The 21,043-nt window shown below is 41.5% G+C and overlaps 1 long non-coding RNA gene across 1 annotated transcript; it reads left to right on the forward strand.

Annotated features, from left to right (window-relative positions):
• The first annotated feature begins 46 nt into the window (after positions 1–46).
• LOC310893655 lies at positions 47–19,512 on the forward strand. Its single transcript, XR_014579183.1, has 3 exons — positions 47–2,609; positions 3,509–3,588; positions 15,284–19,512. It is a non-coding gene; the product is annotated as an uncharacterized lncRNA (long non-coding RNA).
• The last annotated feature ends 1,531 nt before the right edge of the window (positions 19,513–21,043 follow it).

A 21,043-nucleotide genomic window follows, 5' to 3' on the forward strand; every position in this document is an offset into this window, starting at 1 on the left:
TCCGGGCTGCGGCTTGGGGAGGGACGGAGGGCGAGAAGGAGGGACGGAGGGCGAGGAGGGGGGCAGGAAGGCAAGAAGGGGGGCAGGAGGGCTCGCTGCTGGACGCCGAACGGCACGGCATGGCCGCCGCGGGTGGCGCCGGTTGCGCCCTCTCAGCAGCCCCGCCGGGCACGGGACGGGCTCTCAGGGATCGCCGGTGCCCCCGCTGTCCCTCGCCTCCCCTGGTGGCAGCCGCCATCGCCTTATTTGGTGGGGTTTCATTAGCTGCATGCCCGCCGTCGGGGCTGGGAGCACGCAGGGCTCCTGCACTTCTCGGCCCCGGGTGTGAGGGGCTGGGGGGGGGGGGGAGCGGCAGGGAGCGGTCGGGGTTCGTGTGCTGAGCCCCGGGACAGAGCCCAGGAGGGTCCCCAGCGCCGGGCAGGAGCCTGCTGCTCCTCTCCGAGTGCCCCCCGACGGGGGGAGCCGCTAATGAACAAGGGAAAAGGGGCACTTGGAGCTCTTCGGGGAGGTAAAGTGCCGTAGGGCGCCCAGTCAGCAGCTGTGCTTTGGGACCGACCTGCTGCCGCTGGAGCTTGTGCCGGTGCTTATTTTGGGAGGATAACTGCAGATTGATAACCGTTTTTACCCTTTTTTCCTCCAGTTTCTCACTAACAGCGGTTTAAAATAAGAAACTCTTCCTTCCTTACTCAGGCACGTGTGGTTCGGATGTGTCTTCCCTTTGTGCAGTTGTTTAGGATGGAGTCTCTTAATGCAGCAACAAGCTTTTAATGCTGGTTCAACTGCAATTCTACAACTTTACGTAGTGTTAGGAAATGAAATTGTCGGTTGCTTTCCAAGCAACTTCATCACAAGCAAACACCAAACAACCGAAGTGGCAAAGAAATAACTCGCACGATCGGAGATAAAGAAGCCAGGAACCATATGGTGCAGCAGTTAACTTAGCATGTATTATTAATGCTGCCAGGAACAGGGAAACAAGCTGCTGTAAAAACAAACTTCCAAGATGGCATATCACACAAAATAAAAGCAAATGCAGGATGGATAGCAATCTGCCATAAGACATTTAAGTACTGGGGGAGAAAAATGTCTTAAGGCAAGGTATACCATCCTTACTGTAAGAAAAAAAATAAATCACGCTTTGCCAGAATATGTTAATAGTGAGTGGACTTACAGTATGGTGTACTGCAAACAAGCAGTGGCAAATGTGGCCCCCATTCTCGTGGCTGTGGCTTGCTGGGGTTGAGGAGTCAATAAACCGGTTAGCAAACTGGTGCTTCCAACGCTACCGCAACTCCCAGCGCAGACATCTGTGCGTCGAGTTGCCAGTGGCTGACTGTGCGATAGGAAGCTGGCAGGAAAAACCTCCCAAATGGCTGAAAAGAATCGCTGAATTATTTGGCCGCTTTCTGGACTCCTTTTGGAGAGTGCAGATGTGCATGAATGCCATTTGTTATTTTCCAACGCTTCCGAAGTACTAAAGATGTCAGACAAAGTGCTGGAGGTATCTGAGCCAGCAGACGCGACTGCAGATGATGTCAAAATGTTTAATGTAGCATCTCCATATTGTGGTATACACAACATCTGTGAGAGTGAGGGAACATTTTTGCATGAAGGTGATCAAGCAAAGGCAGGTTTTCATGGTCTGAGCGGGCAGCAGGGAAGTGTTCAGGTTGCTGTTAGGCGTGGGTACCATTTCTGGGAATCCACAGCCTTGCATCTCACAGAAAACAGGTGAGCAAATGTGACACTGGGGAAGGGAGAATGAAATTGTGTGTATTCTCTCAGTATGTACACCGATTTGTTTGATATTGCTGGATTTGCTTTCTGTTAGCTATTGTTTATTCTGTAATTTTGAGAGATTGTGGTTCTTTGTTGCCGGACTCGGATGTAGGTTTTTGGCTCTTCCTTCTCCATGTACGTGCATGTGTCAAACTAATACAATAATTGGAAAATATCAGAATTATATTACTTCAGTTAGCTTAACTTAGTTTTATTTATTCGGCTTAATTATATTAAAACAATACTATTTTTTTCCCTTATTTCTTCATGTGTATTTAATACTTGGATTATATTTAGGAAACCATAAGCACTGTCACTTGGTAATGGTGCCTTTAATTTTCTGTGTAATCTACATGCATTTTCTGTGAACAATGTAAGAAATAAATTTCTGTGCTGTAAAATAGACTGTCCCAGGAGAGCAGGCAAAGTGGTGTCTGCAGACATACCAACAGAAATAGCAAAGCAGTTTGTAAATACCTCTTGTTTTTATGATTGTTTGCATAGCATATTATTGAAAAAGTCATAAGTAGTCAGAAAAATATTTTAGCATTTTAGTTATTGCTTTCAAAATGGTTACAGTATATTTGGAAAAATATATTACTTAGTGAGTACAGCTGATTTAATTACATGGAGTTATGTTTTATACCTACTAGAGTTTTGCTATAAAAGTCCATTAAAGAATATGTTTTAATTCTGTCTAGCTATCTTTTAATCTGAGCCATTGGCAAAAGAGAGCCACATATCACGGAAAAGTAGCGAGTGGTTGGTGGAGCACCAGGTTGCAGCCTGAGAATCTCTGGCCAATTGTCAGCGCATCATTTTATCCACAGGTATAAATATATACATTTTGGGGTGGGGTTCTTGGCTGCAGTTTCCCGGTGGCTGCAGGTTGCTGCCACCCACTGAGCTCTGGTGGGTGCCCGAGTCCGCACAGCTGGGGGCTGTCACGGCCGTTCTCCACCTTGCTGCCTCTGCTCCTGAAACTCAGCGAAGGGTTTAAAGGGAAATGCTTTGCAACTGGGGCCACAGCGAGGAGTGCTGCGTTTTGCATGTTGGTCCCCACATGCCCACAATTAGGCAGGCTCTCCCCGGAGCATTGCTGCTTCCCACCTCGCTCATAATCTCACCACTTCGTAACACAAGGCTTTTCCCCTTCGCTTCTTCACACCACATGAGATAACTCAGCCTGTCTCAGCCTCATTGAGTGTTATCTGTACTGCTTCTCTTCCCCAACATGTGTTACTGAGACTGGACTACTTTCTTTCTCTTTTCCCCCCTTCTTTTCTTTTCTCCCCCTTCCTGTTCAAAATGCTTCTAACCTACCTAGGACTTTTTTTTTTCTTTTCAAATTAAAAAAAAAAAACAAACCACCGCCACCACCACACCATACCATAAACCGAAGGCAGACCTCCTGGGATGCTGCCACCTCTGCAAGCACCAGCCTTCCCTGCCCTGGCCTGGGAGCGGAGCAGCATCCGTGGTCCCTGCTGCGGAACTGCAGCCACCTCGTCACGGTTGTGGAGGTGCACGGCGAGCGAGGGGCCCTGCTGGAGGCTGCTCAGCACGGGGCTGTGCCTTCTGGCAGAGAGAATGAAGGAGATGTTAGACACGGCCACAAGACTGATAGCACGTAGTATTAAAAGATGGGCTCGCTTGGTGCAGGAAGCGATGGTGCTAGGTGGTTGTGGTAATTACTTTTGATGTCAGCCGCTGTCTCTTCTTTTCACAGATGCAGGCAGTGAGCTGACCTGGCAGCTTATCGGCCACGTACAATGTGCCCATTATATAGAGTGGTGCGTTTACATTGGGGTGAGTTTCTCCTGCCCTGCGCGAGGGCTGCAGTGAAGTGAGTCACGGGTACGGCGAGCTGGAAGATTGCAGCAGATTGCAGTCTGGTGGCAAAGACTTGCTCTCCAAGACTGTCCACTTGCAGGACGCTGAATGTCCTGCTGGATCTGCCTCCTGTTCACGTTCAGCACTTAGCTGCTGCAAGCTTGATACATTAACGCCTGGTTTATGATCAACTCTTAGCTCTCTATTTTGTTTAATCAGTCCTGTGTCTAACATGAGGCTAAAAAGGTCAGAGTCCACCAAGCCCTTCCTTCAGCTCGGCGGTGTTTAAGAACACCTTGCAGCTTTGGCTGTCAGGCAGCAGGACAAGAGGGCATCCATCGCGCAGGCACGCAGCGGGCTGCTGGGGCTGAAGGGCAGCTTGGGTTATAGCTGCGCTGTGCCCCGTCAGTCTGTCTGACTTCCTCTGGCTCTTCTTCTGCCTTTACTTCACCCACAAAACTCCTCCCTCATCCTTTTGTGCATATTTTTGAATCAGCTAAGCTATTTCTGTTGCAGTCGTATGTTTTCCCTGCTATCAATAGTATACGCATTCCTTGTTTGCCACATGGATATATTTCTTCCCAAGCTGCTTTCTGAGTCTCTATCATTACAAAGACAACTGATTTTATGTATAAATTCTTTTAAATGTTTTGTCTCTCATAAACAAGGTTTCCATGCCTAGGCATGAAGCACAGGTTCCTACCGTGTTCCAAAATAAGGAAGTGAGTAGGATTTAAACAAAGAGAATAAAGTCATTTAGATTTGTGTTCCAAGGAAACGCTTATGATAACACAGGGCAGAGTTTCTGCACCAGCTCAGTATTTTGCTTGAAATTAAGCATGTTTGGTAGAGAACTTGATTTTAAAACTTCAGGCTTGAAGATCTTCTAATGTTTAATTAGCCAAGAAAAAACGCCTATGGGATATTAGAAATATCCCCAAAGGATGATAATTGTGAATGCACAATAACCTTCTGAGTTTCAGCAGTTAGTTAATTCTTACCATGTGCTGCTTTTATTCTGTGATGAGGGAGGACGGGGCTCTGAGGCCACATGCCTGCAGATTCCGTTCCCTCTTTCTCAGGGGATTCCCACTGCTTGGAGAAGCAGCTCATGCATGTTAGGGGAAAAACTGAATTCCACTGCTCCCAAAAAAAGCATGCAAGGAGGGTTGTGAGAGTTTTCCTTTATATAATTTTTCTTTCTCAATTTTGCCATGAGGGACATGCTCCAACATTTTAAATTCAATGCAGTTGTTATTACTTTTGTAGAGCAGGGAAGGTACAGGAATGAGAGAGGAGGACTTTGATATCATCTGCTGCAGAAAAAGGAGGAGAGGGCAACAATCTACTACCAGTGAATGTTTGTGGCGTAAGAGCAGGAGTAAGGACAAATTTTATATTCATTGGTGTTCAAGGGGAAAGACGAGCTATACGGAAAACAAGATTGTAAGCAAGCAAGACTAGAAAGCAAGAAACAGGAAGAATAGTCTGAAGTAAATAAATAGAAATGCCGCCTCTGGGAAAGGAGATGTGGGCAAATGGAATCACTATTGTATAAGATGATCAGCTGTTCTAGGGGAAAACAATGGCAAAAAAAAGGCCAGAACATAATATTATTTTTCTGATATTGTTTCTGTCAAGTAGAAGAAAGAGTCCTATGCTGAGATTCTTCTGAAATCCCCAATTTATCCTCCTCATTCCTACATGCTCAGCCTTATTCTCCTGGCTGTGTTTCTTCAAATCATTTCTTCTACTCATTTTTCTATTTCCTATACTCATATCTAAAATGCTTTGGCAGTAATAATGTTTGGTCTAAGATGCCAGTGATTCACAGCCAAAATTTCTCACTTGCAAACTCTCAACGATCTCCATATATTGTTCTCCTTCTAGCACAAGTGTCATAAATTTTCTTGTTCTTAAGAGGTTACGTCTGGATGTTAATAGCAGTTTTGCCCGAGTATTGATTTATCCCACTATCTTGTCATCTGTGCACAGGCTAATACAAAGCAGTTCTGACTTTGTGCTATTCACCAAGTTTCTCTTTGACTCTGCCAGCAGTTACAGTATTTTGCAACAGTAAATTGTCTACCTCACCGGACTCATCAAGAAAAAAAAATCAGTTTCTCAGTCTGCTCGCACAGGCTCTTAAGTACCTCATTAATTAAATGTTAGGTGTGAAACTACAGTAAGAAGCCCTGTTATTTGCTGGTATTCTTTATGGTAGGATATTCTGGCCAGAGTTGATATTGTAACTGCTATAAACACAAATCTCCATTCTGATTTCTCCTGGGTATAATGAACCAGCAAGGAATGCAAGTGAAAAAACAATTGTCAGTGAATATAGTGGAAAAAATCACAAGTAATTCTTAGAACAGCTTAAAAAGAAATAGGTGGAACACCATGAGGAGGTGAACTCATCAGCCTAGTTCTTGTTTAAAAAAAAAAAAAAAGCAACAAAGTACCACAACAACCAAAAACAAAAAGCAAACAATAAGAAATACTACAAGGGTAATGCAGCTGTAGGCCGTGCTGGATGTCACGCTGCTCAGGTGGTAGAAAGTCATTTGGCTTTCAGCCCTTTGCCTCACAGCTTACTCAGAATCTGTGGTATTTTCTGTAACCACATACTTTAATATGTGGCATTGCCTTTCTACTGTAGCTGAGGTTTAGCTAAAATTAAACTGTCTTCAAACCAGTAAATGTGAATTTTAGGTCTTTTTGCTCGGGTAGTAACAACATCAAAGAAAAACTTGTTCCCTATATGATCCATCTTCCATCTTATCCCGTCCTTGTCTTTCCTTCTTCCTGTTTTCTTCTGTGAGCCTCTAGATCGCCTCATCTGCTTTGTCTGAATATTCCTCCAAAGCTTTGGAAAATGTCAAATGCTGTTAAGTTTCTATCAAATACATGTGAACTGAGATAGTCCATTGTCATAAAGCGGCCCGATTTACTAAATTGCCATCAGGAATGTAAAGGATACCTCTGGTGGCTCAAGGGCCAGATGAGTGCTGAACATCAAAACTTTGCCCCAAGCATGAGAGATTGCAGGAATTATTTTACCTTTTTTTTTTTTTTTTGGTATATTAATTTTACACTATTGGAAATAGTGTAAAATAGTTTTCTTTCCAAAGAAAAACATACACATTCAGGAAGGTGGTTTTCTTAGATGCATAAATATAAAAAAGCTGTATAACAGAAAAAGGCAAGTTATAAACAGAAATTTGGCCTTGACTGAAAGTAGTAATGGAATCATATAATCACAGAATTGTAGAACCATAATATCCAGAGTTGGAAGGGACCCACAAGGATCATCAAGTCCAACTCCTGGCTCCACGCAGGACCACCCAAAAAATAAGCCATGTGTCTGAGAGCGTTGTCCAAACACTTCTTGAACTCCAGCAGGACCGGTGCTGTGACCACTGCCCTGGGGAGCCTGTCCCAGTGCCCGACCACCCTCTGGGTGCAGATCCTATCCCTAACCCCCAGCCTGACCCTCCCCTGTCCCAGCTCCATGCCGTTCCCTCGGGTCCTGTCGCTGTCCCCAGAGCAGAACTCAGTGCCTGCCCCTCCGCTCCCCTTGTGAGGAAATAATGTTTATACATTAATTTTGTTGGTTTACAGAAACATTGCTGAGGCTGGCATTAATAAATTCCCTAGAACCTTAAAATAAATTACTGCAATGCTAACATTGTAAAAAGCTCTAAAATGAAAAGATGATATTCGGTTCAAGATGCTGTTCTCTCAGATGCCAGTGCACTGAGCTAACATGAACCCCAAATAAAAATTGGCCTGTCATTTTATTGTCTAAACAGATCCAACACTGTAAGCTTAAAAACATGATTAATAGTAAATATTAAATTAGCTTTGAAACATATCCCTTTAGATAATTTAACATCTTCTGCCATTACTGGCAACACAAGTCTTTTAAAAAACAGCACAGTTGTCCAAAACCCTCCTTTTGCACTTCTGCACTTTTCTTTATTGAAAACATCCTAAAAGTCTAAACTTTATTTTAAATTAAACCCTTTGTTTTTATTACTTTTCAAATATCAGAGGAGCAATGCTTTATTGCTGTAAATATTTATTTGTGCATTATAAAATTATTCTGCAAGGAGCCTTTAGCAGCAGATCAGTTGCTCAGAGGCTGCTGGATTGTAAACTTGGCAAAGTCCAAGGTGCAGATCTCTGCCTCCACCAGTTTCACGGCCCCACTGGACCCGTAGCTATTGACAGCCTGACAAAGACCATCGGCCTGTGATCCATCCTACATGCAGACAGCACGAAACTTTTGGTGGGCTCTGCCTCATCCAGGGACAGCTAATTAGTTTCTAGGCCGATACCATAAGTCAGTGGACAGAGTGATTCATGCCGCCTGAAGATAAGGGCCTCAAAGGTCTCGTATCTCTCTCTGCTGACTGTAGCAGTCGGCTTGTACTTGGCAGTGGACTTTTCCTAGGCAAAGCCAAGTGCAAAGAGCCCTACCTTTTATGTTCCATAATTACAATTACTTGGGCTCTTCCAAATACTGGAAGAAACGCGTGGATGTCCAATTTTAGCCGTGACAGGAAGTTGCATGCAATCAGCTAAGTAGATTAGAGCCTGCCGGCCAAGTCCCAGCTTCTTATAAACTTCTTACTCAGTTCTTACTCGGCAGCGCTCCCTGTGAAGCATTTCCACTTAGTCACTGGCTACTCAGCAAGAATGATTGATCAGAAGCATTCCTCTAATATAAATCAGTCTTATCGTGTTCAAACGCAAATATAACTTCTACCGGCCAGGATGTTAGGCATAGTGTGAGCGGGAGGGACGCAAACAGCTGTGAGCACTGTGTTTACCCAGTCTGAAGTGCCACAGGGCTTCTTTGCATAGGCCGAGAGCTGCTGGGCAGAAGGAGCAGCGTGCAAAGAGTTTCAAATTGTTTTGCATGAGAGAACGTGGTTTGCCTTTCATTTTATGCCTTGATTTCAGTCCACTGTTTGGGCTAAAAATAAGGAGACAGATATGTTAAGTATGCTGGCATTTTCTTTATTCCGCTGATTTCACTGCCAGCCAATAGTGGAGAAGGCCTTCCCACCAAATGCTCCTTCCATATTTCAGAGACTTCTTTTGTACTGCCGAGAGTTGTATTTTTCTGTCTGTGATGGTACCATAAAAGTACACTGCACTTACTCAGGCTGACTCATGGCTCATGGTTGGGGCAGACGATGCTTGCAGCTCAGCTGATTCAGCTGATTCTGGATAGCATCACAGGTTATTTATACAAAATGTTTAAGGCTTTCAAGTGACTTGTGTCTTCTTTTTTTTTTTTTTTTTTTTAACCAGGAAAACCCTTGGGTGTTTTTGTAACCACTTCATCTGTTGCACCTTGTCCTTTTTAGTGGAGGTAAACCGAATATAAGTAGCATATTGTTTGCATGCATATTTTTGAATTTTTGTTGGGAAGGACAGGACTGAAGTGAAAATGAAGGTTGTTGTTCTTGTAATCTGGACATTTTCATCTTAGTCATACTCTTAGGAACATCTTGACTTCACCTGTTGGAACAGCTCCAGGCTTGCTTAAGGTTTGTCTTTTGCTCTGATTTGGTTGTTGGAGTAAATCCAAATGACATGGAACTGATAAATCCATGCACCAAGCTTGTTATATCACCTTATACTCTCTTTTTCCTACCACACTTACTACCTTAAGAGCACTGTGGAAATATTCTGTGGAAATTATCTGGAAATAAGTTTTGTCTTGGAATGCAGGAAAATGAGCTAACAGCAGATGATTATTCTATATTTTTTTCCCATTCTATATTTTTTTCCCACGAGGCCATTTTTATCATTTTGTCTTTTCACGGACATTATTGCTAAAGAAAAAGCTTGGTTATGAGATAATTACATGTTTTTGTTTGGCACTCAAAAATAATTGTTACAGTTTGACTTTGTAATACTTTGTAATTTGATTTAGCCTTTTGATCACTGGAGGAAGAAGTATCATGGACAGACTAGTGCAGGAAGCAAAACAGCACTTAAGGACCTGCTTTGACATGATTTATGCATAAAAGGAAATCTCAGGACAGTTGCGTTAAATGATCTGTTATATGACAGAGGAGGTCTCGTCCACAGACTATGCAATATGCAGTTAATTTCATGCAGGAGTCCATTGACTGTCTTCCCAACAGCTCATGGTATTAAAGTTTAATTTCCCAAGCTTATATCCAGTGGTTGAGAGTGTACCCCAATGGCTCAGCGCTGGGTTCTGGGTAAGGAAGGAACGTGAATCTAGCTTACTATTGATTCACAACATTTAACTCATTTAAATAAAGTAACTATTTACTGGTTTCTTAAAACTTTATAAACTAAACTTTATGGGTTATATTCAGGACATAAATAGTTCTGCTTTGAATTTCTTCAGCAGTGTTTTTATGACATACCAAGAAGAGTGTCATGTCTCTTATCAGCATTTAAGTTCCCATGCTTCATGTTCCTCTGCTGTTCCTATTAGTTCTAGAAATAAGTGAGATTTATTACACTGAATTTTGGATAGAATTTTAGATTTGATTTTCTCAAATGTTTTCTGCCATACAGCTCTTGGATGCCACCACTGCTCATTATTTTTCTAGTGCAAACATGAACCTTAGTGAGCAAGTGAGTTCATAAGAAAATATTGAAGGCTGTCCTGCTGGTCATTTGTAGCCTTACAGTTTTCTTGCTTTTTAAATGAGCTAGGTTAATACTTCAGTTTTATGTGAGTATATATTGTGCAAATAAATTGTTCTTCCCATCTCCTGTAGGATATTTGGGCAGGAGCATGCAGACTGCTGTATATCTGTTTTACAGCACCCTGTTTCTGGCATGAAGGATAATGCTGTGCTGCTGGCATCATGCAGCAGTCCTGTACTTACGCTATTTTCCTCATATTATCCCTTGGGTTTGAGTTATCTCAGTGAGGAAATGTCCCATAATGTCTGCCAAAGGTTTTCATTTCACAACCCTCTTTCTACTCCTATTGCCCCTTATCCCCACCCCCAGGCCCTAAGTTGGCCTCCAGATAAGCCCACATTCCAGGCTGACAGCCTCTGTCCATTGCTGGCTGCCCAAAATGCTGTGTCTGCTTGAGGACTTCCCACTGCTCAGCTCCTGCCATCTCTTTACCTACTGGTGCTGCGGGCTAAATCTTTCATCTCCTGGATGCCATCTCTTGAGCTGCCCCTTCCTCTGCTCAGCCCCTGGTCTGAGAACACCAGATGGAAGCAACTAGAACTAAAAATCTGCCTGAGTAGAACTGAGGGTAGAGCAGGAAGAATAGCATCCCTTGAAAAGCAAAAAAAATGCCATTTATTAGTTCAAGATACATTCTTCACTAAAAATGTCTCTCAGGCAAGCAAAAATGTTTGTGTTTTGTCTCATGAGTTTGCTGGAAATCCACTAAAGGGTCCAAATGTTATGGGACTCACGTACATGTACCTATTTCTAGTCAAGGGATGAAAAACGTTTTATGTTTCCATACTAAACTGGGCAAAAAATTGAACAAATAGTGTGGAAATAAAAATTGTTTGTACAAAGTAGAAATGTTTCATATATAATACTTTTTAGCAGACTACCACCATATTGAAATTATTATTCAAACAGGCAAATTGGACAACCCTAAAGGAAAACCTAGACCCTTAGTATCCGTGGACTGCTTATTCTGTTGTCTCACCCTCCCTTGAAAATTATTTTCTTGAAAACAGTATTGCAGGCTGGTTGGCTGTTTTCCTGGAAAATAACTTCTGAAAAAATACTAGTGCTTGGTGGAAACTCCATGGAAACTGGGGGAACTGGGGGTGTCAGCTCTGTTTCCAGTTGCTGTCTGTGTCCACATCTCTATTGTAGCCACTGGTTCTATGAAAATGTAAATCCAGCAGTTTCCTCCCTGACAGGCTTCCAAGTCTTTTCCTTCACATTTTGACTGTGTGGAGGATTGTATTTAGGTCCTTTACAAGTCCACGCACTTTGCCCAGAAGGAATGACTATCAGAAATTACCAGTGTGGTTGTAGTAATTGGGTAAACCTACTTTGTCTTGAGTCCTTTGGCCTCGTGGACTGAGATAAATTGCCATGCCAAAAAGAGAAATTACTTGAAATCAAGCATGATTTTGGTTTTGTAAAATATCCTGAGCAGCTGTTTTTGCAAATGCTGGGCTCATTTTTTTCCTGAGCTCCTAAACCTAGAGTTCTCTGCAAGGTTTGGTAGCTCAGCCAAATAATATTTTTGACATAATGGTGGTATAAAGAACAACAGAAAAAAAAGAAAATACAGAGACTATAGAACAATTTTATTTCATATCACAAAGCAGTTTTTTTTTCCAATAGCTTAAATAATTCTTTTATGCTATATTTTATTTTAATTTTTCATTTCAGTAATACAGAACTACTTTCTTATTGTTTGCGATACTCACTTGTGTAGGCAGTGAAAGAAAACAGCAGCCTAAAGGTCCTGGCATAGGCTTCTGAAGATAGAAACTGTACAGTAGGTGTGGTGTGCTTTTCCTCTGGGTAATAATTCTGCAAGGCAGGGCAGCAATGCTTCATGTGGGATTGTCTCATTTTAACACTGTTAAGTGAGTGGATATGCAATGATTTTTTTTTTTCTCACTAAATGTTGCCAAAACAGTTTTAAAATTGGATTTCATTAAAACAAGACAGAATTCTTTGCACACAAATAATTGGGAAAAAAAGAGCTAGCAGCTTTTTAGAGAGAATTACAAATATCTAGATTTAGTATACAGAGACAGTAATCCTTTACTGTAGAGTAGCGAAAAGGCACATCTGGCAGTAGGCTCTCCTCCTGTCTCATTTTTTTGGGAAGGACGAAAGGAAAAATGTTCCGCCCATGGTTTTATGAAAATTCAAGCAGTGCCAGCAGGCCCAAAACTCCAGTATGCTTCTTCATCGCCACACTAAATTGTGTGCAGTAGTGGAGAGATGTACATCAGCACTGAGATAGTATCAACTGATTTTACTGCAACTGATTATAAAGAGTTTCCATCTGCAGTACATTCATTTATTTAAAAAACAAAACAAAACATATTTTTTTTTCCATCTTAGTGTGAAAACATGTAGGTGAGCCAGAAGCTGCTGGACTTGCCTGTCTCCCAGCTCAGAGCTGTACCTGAGAACAGGGCTCCAAGGCTCTGCTGCACCAGTGCTGTCCATCCCCCACCCACCAAGCTTCCTTGGAAAGCCTGGCTTTGGCCACGGCCTGCCAAATCAAGGCTATTGCAGCATTTCACATTCAGCAATGTGCAATGTTTTTAACAAAACTCAGAAGTAATCCTCTAATTAGCTTTAGATTCAATTCCTTTGTTCCTGCTATGGCACCCAAGCACAGAGATAAGAAATGCTATCATTTGGTGAGACCTTGGGCTAATTTTAGTCTAAATAAGGATTTTAATAGAGCTTTTAAGCAGGGTTGTGCTTTTCTGTCCCTTCATGAAAATTGTGGTGCAAGTATTGGCTCGCTGGATCTTGCCAGCATCCTTTCCCCAGTGGCAGAAAGAGCAGGAGCTGTGACCCTGAGCCACACACGCACATCTCTGGAGCCAACTTCTGGGGAAGCGGCAGTGTCTGCTCGCCCAGGTCTCAGGTTCTTCCCGAGGCTATTGATCATTGCTGGAGACACAGCAATAGCTTAAGTGACTGCGGTAGAATCATTCTTACATTTTCTGCTGTACAAAGACAAGCCTTTGCTGAAGTTTCTTCTGCTGTCGAACAACAATATATTCTCTCTTACTGCAGATTCGCTTCCAAATGCATTTTCTGCTTCTTATGAGGAAATAAGCTGATTTTGCAGCCTTTTTCTCTGTGAGGAGATTTAACAGGTTTCTCTCCTCTGCCTGTTTCATACAATTCGTAGGCACTTTTCTTAAGATATTTCTGTCATTCTCCCGAGTTTTCATTACAATATACATAAGAAAATGAAATAATACATACATGCAGAGTTTGGCTAGAAAACAAAAGGAGGAGGATTAACACTTTACAGGTATTCAAAAGGCATCAAGAAAGGAGAGGAGTTTTCTAGGAGTATCTAATAGCTTATACGAGAATCACGAATAACAGTCTCAAATAGAGCAAAAACTTATCTTTGGACAAGTAGAAGGAAAAAAAAATATCCCAGGCTTACTGTTTTGTAGAATAAACTCCGGAGATAAAGGCTTTATGCATCATCTTTCAGTCCTCTTGAACACTCTGGATGGAAGCATGCTGTAGAAGGATGGAAAAGATGACCCGAATGTCACGACTGAAATTCTCTAGGAAGAAACAAATTTATTAGGATTATTTAAATGGGCTCCCAAGCATGATTCCCATCCATGCCCTGAGAAGATCACTGCCTAGGGCACTGATCCTGTGTCTGTATCTGCAGAGGAGGCACCTGGAGGCAGGGACGGGTGGGAACCCAGAGCTGCAGCGCTGCGGACCTGGCTGCAAGATAAGGCCTGCATTAATGTAGGCCTTATGTAGGCCAAGATGTTGCCTTAAACTTCTTTTCGAATACTGGTGAGGGAAAGCGAGAGGCACAGTGCAGTTTCTGAGGTGCTTACCAGCCCGGGTTCTGTGCTCAGATTGCCAGTGCGTGTTCAGACATCCTTACCCGCTACCAGAACAGACTTGCCAGCCTGACTAACCTGATCCGTCAGCCTGCTGTCGCAGCGGAGGAGAAACTGCCCTTCCCCTTTTTTTTTTGAGTAACTTGCCTGAAAAGGGTTGAATTCTGAAAATATTTGTGGCTTAGCCCTACAGCCCCTTTCTAGGAAAATGACAAGCCATCTGACACAGGATGATTACAGGACAGTGCAAAACAACCCCCAAGCCCACGTTTGCCATCTTGTTATGGGAGTTACATACAGAAGCTCTAAACAAAACTGCTTGTGGGGATACTATTTTAGTTTGGGGCATTTACTTTCTTACATACAGAGAGTTCAGGTTTCTATTTTTAAAAATAACTCGAACATCTCAACCCCATAACTTACTCAGGGAACATCTTCAAAGTTGTACAAAGTCTGCACTGTTGAGATGTAGATGCGAGATAAGTAACCATCTCTGTCCTGCTTTGTAAGACGGTCTTACATGAGCTGTGGTGCAGGGAACCATTTCACCTTTGGGTACACTCTCATTGCTTTCTCTGTATGTATGTATGTATTTATTTATTTATTTTTTATTGAGGGATCAGAACTTCACACAGTATTTAAGATGCAGCCACACCATGAAGTTATATGTTTTGAAGATGATATTTTATAATAAGAGGCTTTCTTAAGACCTGTGCTTGCAGCTCCTGTTCATGAAGAGGGACAATTTTTCTTCTATTTAGCTGCCAATGTAACATGAAGGTTTGGAGGATTTGTCTGCATCATGTGACACTACCAGCTTAGCTACATTTTGGAGAAGCTACCTGTTTTAATTTTCTTACTAATAATGAATATAGTAGTTTTTTATTTTTTATTTCTTACCCATTTCAGTTTTCAGAAATGATGGGAAGCAACAGAACCTCTCTCTTTCTTCTATTTTGCTGTTCACTGTTCTGCTCAATTATACATCTCCATTTTCCTCATTTAATTCATAGCTGCCCGTTCTGTTTCCATTCCTTCTCTTCTCTTTCTTTCTTACTTCCTTTTCTGTTTCTTCATCCACATCATCTCCTCCCCAGCAGTTGTCCAGTTCAATGCATTCTCCCACCCCAAGTGGAAAAATACTTAGAAAATCCTCAAGGAGGGTCACAGGATGGAAGCAGCAGGAAATGAGGATGCAGAAATAAAGAGGAAGCTCTTACTCATGAAATGGTGCAGCATTGTCAGCAAGAGGGGAAAGAAGTGGTGAAGAGAGAAAGAATGTGCATGCTGAAAATGCACAGCGAGAACTGGGACCATTCCTCTTGTGTGGGGGCTTTGGTGCCTTTATCCTTAGAGATAACGAACAGGAGAAACATAATCACCTCTAATGCTAAGCTACACCAAGAAGCACGTAACTAACATACTTATTTTTGAAGGACACCAAGAAGTAACCTTTGAACCAAAGTTTACTCCTGTAAACAAAAGAAGCTGAATTTGTTTTCTGAGAATGGATTGTGAGAGCAAATATTTCTGCATGAGATGTTTTTTTTTTTTTGCATTCCAGAAATAACTGGTGATTTATGTGTGCTGTAGATATGCAATCCATTCTAAATTAGTATAATTTTCATTTCAAAATGTACTGTTTATCCTTTTTCTAAATCCTTAATAAATATTTTAAGTAAAACTTGAAACAGTTTGTCCTATTGGGTATGCACTCTTCTCTACTCCAAGTTAGAATGATTTTGTTCACTAGTATTTCATCAAGAGCCTCTTAAAGTATGCCTGTGTTTCGGTTACTGCTGTAGTTATTGTAAGAGGAAAACTATCTAAGCTAGCTTCAAACTGAAAATAGCTTGGTTACTCATAGCTCCATAGAAATGGCCAAACGAAACTTAGAATGGTTTGCAGCGCCTACCTAGGAAGGCTCTGTGGTTAGAGTCGAGCTCTGTGGTGTCATGGTTATCCTCCTTGTCATATCTGAAGTAGATGGAGAAGAGCTAGTTCATGCATATCTGCATATTGGCCAAGAATAGTGCTGAAACTACAGTCATGACATGACTTCTATGAAGTCAAGCCAACTTGCCTTCACCGTTTAAGATAGTACAGTCAATGTCACAAGTGCTTCCTGGCATCAAATTGTTGCAGACTACATCTATGAAATGGCTCTCATTTTTATAATAAGAAACAAGGTGTCTTGGTTTGTCAGACGTGATTTACTTTTTATAACTCAGCTCTTCTGTTGTCTAGACACTAATATCTCTGCTTGTATTAGCAGAGCAATTTCTGGCTAATTTGGAATTCAGACAGCCTGTCAATACTTCTTTTACCCTTTTCAAAACAAATCACTTTTCTGCTCAACTTTTAAGTCTAGAAGATTCTCATAAACCAAGTTCAACTGTGTTCTGAATTTCAGCCCCCCTCTGTAAACAGTAATGATTACATGAAATGACAAAATAAATGACTTATATACCTCTTGCTAATCTTGGAAGACTTCATATTTCTGCAGCCATATCACATTTAATGGGTCCACGTATGTCAGTGAAAGGGATTCATAATGTGAGAATAGAACAAAGATGCTGTAATTCTTTGCTCAACAGTGCTTTGTGTTCAAGCAACTGACCTGATGGGACACTGAAAGCAATTCTTTCACACACTTGTTACCCATTGTGTTCTGAAGGGGCCTTCACAGCATTAGAAGCATCTTACACAATTCGTGCATTGTAGTGGTCCTGCTAACACCACATGGGATCCGAAGGAGCTGAAATACTGGGTCTGTAACAGTGAAAGACGCTCTTTATTCATCGATTATAAAGCCATAAGGGATCCTTGAGATCATCTAGTTTATCGCCTGCATAACACAAGCCCTGCATAAATTCCTGTTTGAATAAAGTGTATCTTTCAGAGAGTTTTTCACTGCTCACTTGAAAGACACAGCTGATGGGGAAGCCACCACAACCTTGCATGTTTTGTCAGCATTAGCAGTTTACTGCCTGAAGCCTGCTGCCGATTTGCAGCCTAGATCACATTGCTCCTGTTCCCAGTCTGCTCTTGTTTCCTGCGGACTGTTATAACGTGACCTCCTTGGCTTCTTGTTGTCTACTGGATAGAAGATAATACAGAGTAGAATAATAGGATATGTATAGAGAAAATATTAGTGAAAATATTAACATTTAATTCCTGTGTAGTTTTATTAAAGTAAATGTTGCTAAGATCCTACAACCAAATTTCAACAGTTGCTCTAGAATGTTAGTGAAAAGTATTTAGGTGTCTGTATGTTAAAGATGCAGAAGGAGGCCCAAGGGCACTTTCAGACAGGCTAGTAGGCATCTGACTCTGCAATGCTGAATGCCCTCATGAAGAAATGTCTCTTTCTTATTTCACTCATTTCCTGTCAGTTTGGTAAAACTGCATACAACGAGTCATCATGTGGAGGCACGAAGTGTAGTTCTGAAAGTGGTAGAGCTGTATCAGTGCACAACTGGGCCCAGGTGCAGGATCTCTGCCTCTTAAGGTTGCTTCTCGCTCTGTCCGCATTCCTGGGGGGGTATGTTAAGCTGTTCCCATACTGTTAGGAAACCTCCAATCAATTTTCGTTAATTTGCTGATATTAAGTTCCTGTGAGACATCTGTAAAAATCTGTTCATGAAAACCTGAGAATTTTCTGAAATGCATTTTTATCATGGTGTGGAGGTGAAAGAAATACAGAACAAGTAGATATGTAGATGGCTTAACTCTAGCAAACATCTTGCATGAAAACTGCTGGTTAATTACCAAATTAAAAAAGAAAATCCCATTAATTCCAAGCAACAAACATATAGAATTAGCAACCGTAGTTCCAAGTAACATAAAAATTTATGGCTCTTTACAAAAGATGGGAGAACTGTTTACATATACTCGGCTACTTTCTATCCCTTAATTATATGCAGCTGTTACAGGCAAGTTGTCACCACACACAAGCTTGCAATAATATTTTTTTGAAGTGTACTTCCTGTAAGCTGGAGTAAGGACTTGCACAGTACTACAAATTTTTCATCAGTTTTCTGGCTATGGCATCGTTGAAACAGATATTGTTTAACTCAGATAGACTGGAATCCTTACTGCCAGATAACTTTCTAGGTTAATGACACTTGCAGGCATAAATTCTTCCCCCAAGGCCTCTACTTTTCCATCTCAGACCAGTCACACAACTATGTGGAAACATGCTTTGTTGTATGAGGCACAGAGAAGAGATGCCCAGGACCATTCCTGGAGGAATGCAGTACTGTAGGGTTCAGCCAGGTACTCTTGACACAGACCAGAGCAAGTTAAATACAAATAAAAGTACTTATTTACACAGTTGAAAATAGGTAACAAGAAATGCAAAACATGTGAAAATACATGAATGGAAATGAAAGTAAAAAAAAAAAAAAACAACACTCATCTCTGCTGGGGACTCTGGTTAGCAGTGAAGGCTGATTTCTACCGTTCTGAGTCACCTCTCAACTGCGTGGGTGCCTTATACTGGTCTTGGCTCTACATCCTGGGGATGCTTTCACAGAAGAGAGTCCCCTCCTGGGGACCACTTCTGAGGAAGAGGAGTAAGAAATCACTCAGAGTCAAGTCCCCCTTACCCGCTCTTACATCATCTAGTATGTGTTAATCCAAGCAAGGAAAGTTTTTTGCCCCTCCTTCCAGCAAACTGTGTTTACGGCTTCCTGCTTAGGTGAGTTTAGAATTGGATCTTTCTCAAGTAATCATGGACATGGTTTCAAAGAAGCTGTGGCAATTACTAACAGCTCACAGGAAGTTGAAAGTTCGCATCTTTTCAGTTAAATTATAACCTCACTCACATACAGAAGTTGCACCACCTTATACTAATGTGATGACTGTGTAAAGTGGCACCAGGAATTGATAGGCTTAGTCTTTTGGAAATGAGCTATAAAGAGTCCTATAAATGCTTTTCCTTGTTATGTGCTGTTTTTTTTTTTTTTTTTTTTTTTTTTTCCCCAGAATTAAGACAGACCCATGCAAAGCACTGGTACAAAACAGCACATGAATTTGGAATAGTAAAATGTATCTGTTTCCTTAGGCTTTTGGATCTCTTAGGGTGAGGAAAAAATACTTAATAATATGTAAACAGTAGAAGTGAGTACTGGATTTTTCTTACAAACTGAAACACATATCCTTTAATGGAAACCATGTGAGAGATTATTATATCACTTGAATCTTGTCCCAGCAGTTGTCTTTTGAATTAATTATAGATGCTGCTGAACCAAGTGGGCTTTTCTTTGCTTGCCACGCTATTATTTTATATTGCACTGAAACGACAGTATTCCCTTCCCTCTCAACAAGCCGCTAAATAAAATCTGTGTTTACTTTCTGAAGCTGCCAAATTAGGCAGAGTTATAAGGAGAAGAATAATAGTTCTGATGGAGGAAGAGGGGTGAGGTTTTATTGGGAAGGCTATCTTCCCAGTGGGTTTTTATAGTGTGCTTAGACTCGTGTTTTGTGCTCGGTCCCTTAGTTACATTCCAGGCTGATGCTTTGGAAACGATTTTTGATTTCTGAATCAAAAAAGAAATAATACAGTGGTTGTTGTGTGCCATCTAGCGTTCCTCTAATGAAGTAGGTTTTCTGCGGAGGATTGCCGGCGGCCTCTGGATGTCCCTTACAGGACAGCTGGCCCCTACCGGACAGATGTCCCGCAGCCTGTGTTTGATAAGAAACCTGTGCAAAAGGCTTGCAAGTCATGCGCTGGGTGATGGCACAAGGCTGGGTGAAGGGAAGGAAGAAAGGGAACAGCAGGAGAGGAGAGCACTAAAGCAGGTCTTTCGGATTACATATGGACACCACAATTAAAATAACCCCTGCGGGTTGCACTAAAATATAGCAAGGATCAAATCAATACTGTGGCAGTCCCTGGACTTGAAGAACAGAAATTTGGCTTAAAGCAAATGAACTGAATGTTCCTGTGCTGCAGCTGAAGGTCTGAATATAGACACGGTGTAGTTCAAATCCTATTTCAGTACCACGTTGGCTTCATGTCCAGGGGCCCTGCAGGAGACACCGTCCTCACAACGAGAAGGAGTGGTCTCATACTCATCTTTCTAAACTTTCTACACTATTATGATTTATTATGTCTCACTTTCAATAAGTCTGTTTTTATTATCCAAAAATAACTAAAGCGAATGCTTGGAGATGGGTGTTACAGTTGGTAACAGGCTAATTATAAATGGTGTAAACAAAATACGACTGGAGAGCTGAGAAACGTGCAGGGAATGCAGTAACATGAAGATGGTTTGAACGTCACCAAGTTAATAAACGGGTGAAAATTTGGAAAATTAATTCCACATGGCCCAAGTCTCAGAGAACCAAGCCTTGAAGATTGTCATTTAGCTCTGCTGTTGCTTATGTGAATTTTGTGGGTGACCATGGGGCAAACATTTGAAACCATACATTTTTCTATGCATTAATGAGGAAGTGAGTTGTTGAGAAAGGGAACATTAAATGGAATTGAAAATATTTGAATTAGAGAAAGCAAATACCACTGGGTGTGGGGAGGGAAGGAAGCAGATCTGAACAACAAGTCAAAGTTCAAGCTGGATTTTGACAGGCCATATTTTTGTCACGCTCCTTTGTTTCAGTTTAGCTTAAATGTAAATTATTTTGGAAAGGTATTCTTTCCAAAGGAAGGTCAGCGTAAGCAAACCCATATAAACAATGTGGAAAGAAAAGCTAAACTGGTAACTCATTCTGTGTGTGTTCTGTGGTTGTAGGTAAAATTCACAGTGAAAAATGCTTATTGTTAGAAAGCACTATGAGAAATCATTCAAGAACAGCAATTCATAGTATCAATAAAAATAATTGAACTGACTGACATC

The sequence above is a fragment of the Anser anser genome (genome assembly GCF_964211835.1).
Source record: "Anser anser genome assembly, chromosome: 2".
Lineage (NCBI taxonomy): Eukaryota > Metazoa > Chordata > Aves > Anseriformes > Anatidae > Anser > Anser anser.